At 32.9% G+C, this 4,874-nt stretch overlaps 1 long non-coding RNA gene across 1 annotated transcript; it reads right to left on the bottom strand.

Annotated features, from left to right (window-relative positions):
- Nucleotides 1–214: 214 nt before the first annotated feature.
- On the bottom strand, nucleotides 215–1,095 carry LOC130048142 (uncharacterized). The gene is made up of 2 exons (XR_008796996.1): nucleotides 711–1,095; nucleotides 215–481 (listed from the first exon to the last, which is right to left on the bottom strand). It is a non-coding gene; the product is annotated as an uncharacterized LOC130048142 (long non-coding RNA).
- Nucleotides 1,096–4,874: the final 3,779 nt, after the last annotated feature.

The raw sequence follows: 4,874 nt of genomic DNA on the forward strand, positions 1-4,874 counted from the left end.
CTACAAGAATTGATGCGGTATATTATTCCTCAATATATTTTTCTGTTGATGGATATTTTAAATATATGAGTACAAATAACTGTATTAAATACAAATATATTGTCTATACGCGTTCACAATCAGTGGGATTCTGTTCTACGAATCAAGGCTTATATTCGTTGCCGTATTGAATAAAATTATCATTCTGTAGAATTTTTCATATTTGTAATCATGATTGCACATTCAATAATTCAATTTATTTTTCCACACTTGCTGAAAATCATAGGTTGCTTGAAATGTCTAGTTAGCGATTTTCACAATCTGAGAAAAGTCTTGAGGGCACAACGTAAATCCAGTGTTCCGAGATCTGCATTTTAAACTGTAGCTTGAAGTTAATTTTTCACGAAAAGTCTGTACAGGACATCAGGAAGTGTAGCTGTTCACGACGATGCAAGGCAACAGTGCAATAAAAGATATCCACGTCCATTGGTCATCTGGATAGCTGTAAGATAGATGAATACAAGTCATGGCATGTAGAAGGTGTGAAGTAAAATAGAATAATATTGACTTCATAACGCGGAAATAAAGGAATAAATAGATATTCAATAATCATCTGTTATTTTTAAAAACAAATCGGATTGATATATTTCCTTGTATTGATTACATTACAGACATTAAGGAAATTTAATAATGTATTAGTTTGACAAACTCGTATAATATAATAGACATACATTTAGTCAATGAAGTGTTATTCTCTCGGCTAGGAGATCCCTTTATTACATGTACATATAATGTGATGCTAAAATAGCATTATCTCCGAATTTGCAGTATGTCATTCCTTTGCTGCAGACGATCTGGAAGAAACCTGGTTAACTGTTTTATTTCGTTGCAGACCTTATTGCAGAGATATTGTCAAAAAGCATAGTAAAAACTTACCTATTCTGACTTCTACTCATAAACAACACACACTACCGCCAGGAATGAAGGGACACTACTTTCAAACAGAAGCATATCATAGAAAAACTGTAATTGTATATAATGATAGAGAGAGATCCACTTTTACTACCATTTATGTCTACATGTATATGTCACGTGGCTGCTCTACTGATTAATCGTGGTGACGTTTGTAGTTTGAAATGAAAAGACTTGTAAAGTTTAAAAACATATTTTTTGATGTCAACTATTCGTAAACCATATTATACTTATGCTATAATTTTTAATTTTTTACAGGTCTTTTCATTTCAAACAAGGTGTTGAATCTAATTTATGAATCACTACCGAACTTGGGTACAACACGGAAACAGTACTATTGAAAGTGAGTTATTTTTATAAGGCGATATAACTTATGCTTTGGGAAAAGTTAGATTCATTTCAATCCCAGCATACATACAGGCTTCATGTTACATTTTTGGTGCATGCCGTGTGGATTGGTACCGTATACACATGACAATACATGCATGTACTATCATATATACAAATGTAGTTTGATACAATCCGGGCATAAATAGAAATGTAAATTTAAATATTGAGCATCTTCCCTAAAAGTCCAACTTATTATTCTGTGATATTGAATATCACCGTTAATTCAACATTAAATCAATTTCTATGAAGTATGTGTAAACAACATTAGTAGCACGTGAAATCACCCATGGTATCTGAAAGAAAAATACACAATACGAATTCAGTGACTACTAATTTCAATGGAAACGAGGAGGTTATTTATATTCGGTCTTTCCTATCCCCATAGTTTCTGTCCAAACTTTCATAAAGTATGTGGGAAATCAGTCGTACTTCGGTTTGAATTTATTTCAGCTTACATTTGATGTGAATCGTTCGAAAATGTACATAAATCAGTCCAAAAAGTATTTTTTTCGCAACCATTGAAACCATTCAATTTCACACTAAAGCAACGATAATCGTTGTCATTTTCAATGATACACCCTTTCGCTGTCAAATTCGCTTCTATGATAAACAATGACTTTAGCCCATATGTCACCTTTTTTGTAAAACAGCTAGAAGCCCAAGGGGGATGAAATGCCATACTTTTAGTAAATCACTCAAAAATCTAACTTTTTGAGTTTTATTTTCTCATCGCACGCATTCTATTTTTGTGAATGGACGTATACTTCTGAATATGATTATAATGAAAATACCGAAAACAATATAGAAAAAAGGAAGTTGTTACATAAATAGTTCATAGTGTTAGGTGGAATGAAAAACAAAAGAAAATGTAATCGCAAGTTCGATAATGTCTGAAATAAATACACATATTGTGTTTGCTGTGCTGTTTGTTTTGAAAAATATATCGGGAGCAGATCTAGAAGATTTTCAAGAGGTGAGGGAGGGACCAGAGGAATTGTTGACTGTTGTTGATACCATGCTACGTATTTTGTACTTTTTTATCGTCTGCATGCAATTTTATAGATACCGATTAGGACATCCTTTAAAAAAGAATTAAAAAAAATGACAAACGAATTAACAATGTTTATTGATAAAGGTTCAATGTTTGACAAAAAATTAAATTCACATAGTTTTCATCTACACCCCTCATCCCTTAAAAACGAAATTTGATGATGTTGAAAATAATAATCAGTGTTCATGAAAATCGATGTCGGATTGCTTAAACTTGCAGGATTTTCAAACCCCTCCCCATAGATATTTAAAACTAAATTTGATCCGACATTGATCATTTGACATTTCCACTAAAAAGTTCAGTTGATTCTATTTATTTATTTTGTTTTCAGTAATTCATTATTTTCGTATTCGGAAGAACAAGTCCATTCACAGAAATGAAATACAATGCGTGTGATATTAAACTAAAAAAAGTTAGATTTATATGCGATTTACTATAAGTAAGACATATAACCACTTTGGGTACTCGAAATGTTTTACAAAATGATGTGACACATCCGCTAAAGTCATTGTCTATCATGGAGGTGAATTTGACAGCGAAAGGATGTATTGTTTGAAATGACGACGATTGAATGATTTCAATTGTAATCCCTTGCGGAAAAATTATTTATGGATTGATTTATGTAAGTTTTCGAACTATTCATATCATTAGCAAGCTGAAATGAATTTAAACCGAAGCATGGCTGATTTTCCACATACTTTATGAAGGCTTGGACAGAAACGAGAGGGATAATAAAATCCGAATATAAATAATACTCTCGCTTCCACAGAAATTAAATGACTACAAGAATTACTATTCTTAAAGATTAGTAATCTTGCAAAAATGCAATATCATAGCCCAATATCAAAGCAACCCAGATATCTTGGACGTTGTGACATTTCTAAATGATCAAGGCAACAATAGGAAAGTAGGCATGAATCAATTGTATAGCGAGAACTGCTTTAAGTGCGCTTTTAGCTGTTGAGAGGATGATAATATACCTATTTAGTATTACAATTGCTGCTGTATAGAATGTGTTTTTATCAATAAAAACCACGTATTAACTTACTCTATGTTTCCCAGACATACAACATCACTGAGCCGAATGTCCGATAACAACGGAATAGCCGATTATGCGTGTACCCGGTGAAACAATGAAGATAAACATTTTTCTATTATTGAAAGGTGAATCAAACGATCATTCTAACATAAAATGACAATCAATGACCTCGTAGGTTAAGCTCTTTGGATGCACCATTAACCGAAGTTGTCCTCCACTGATGTTGCCGTGAAATATTGTCATCTAACAATCCTGATGAACTTCCAACAGGTACCAATGTTGATGTTTCAAGGTATCCACTGCTAGATCCTGAAATGAATTACATGTTAATAAATGTTTTATAAACGTTTTCTGCGCTTATTTCAAATAAAATTACAAATCTAAAAAGTTGACAAGTTGCAGTTCTTTATGAGTTTCTGTGATTCCTTATTATACACTCAAAATTGATAATGCATTTTAAGCGAAACGAGATCCCATGCTTTACTACGTCCCTCACAGAACAACACTCGCAAGTGTACTTTCTTACAAATTGAGGCAGATGGCAATTATTTTGATTTACATGTAGGTAATTATTTACTACACAGTTTTTCCACAGCACAACCCCCCCAATAATAAAAAATAAAACCAAAGACCCCCCCCCCAAAAAAAAAACAAACAAAACCCCAACCAAACGAAAAAAATTGATGCATCCTCACGACAGTGATAGTGACTTTGTGGGTGTTTGAATTTGGAGTAATCAGCAGTAAACCTGTATCAGTCAGTGTAGAAGCGCCCGGACAGTCTCCCGTGACGTGATGACACGTGTTCTTACATTCCGATGGACAAACATGGAAACATTGTTTTCCGTATAATCCAATATAACACGTTTTGGAACAGTTCACATCAAAATATCCGTCTGGACATACTAGAGAAATAGAAGTGAGCATCATCAAAAACAAAATGAAGTAAAATGAATAGAAAATTAGAATGTTGTAAAAGGCAAGACAGTGGATGCATATACACAGTCATTTGAAGGTTGAAGTTTCACACGCATTGACACTAATTAGTCGTTCAGGGAGTAGTATGTACAGTTTAATGGAATTACTGGTCAGTACAAAGGAAATTTGTAACATTATATATGAAGGAAATTAAAGGTAAACATTCACAGAAATAGTCTGGGACTGCTTTTTATCTTTTGAAAAAAAATATTGGTTTGATTAATAAAACTGTCATGTGTTTTTCTCTTGATTTACTGTTTCCATAAGATAAGAATTAAACAGTCTAGATTGTCTAATGAGAAATTGAGGTGTTCTATGTTTGAACATTGGCAGTAGTACGTATAAAATGATTTACGCTAATCAATTCAAGATCGCTTGACAATCTAACGAAGTAGATCTAAAGTTCTAAAACTCGATTTTGATGAAAATGGAATTCTCGCTACGCTGTCACAAACTACATGGACTT

The sequence above is a fragment of the Ostrea edulis genome, chromosome 7 (assembly GCF_947568905.1).
Source record: "Ostrea edulis chromosome 7, xbOstEdul1.1, whole genome shotgun sequence".
In the NCBI taxonomy this organism is placed as follows: domain Eukaryota; kingdom Metazoa; phylum Mollusca; class Bivalvia; order Ostreida; family Ostreidae; genus Ostrea; species Ostrea edulis.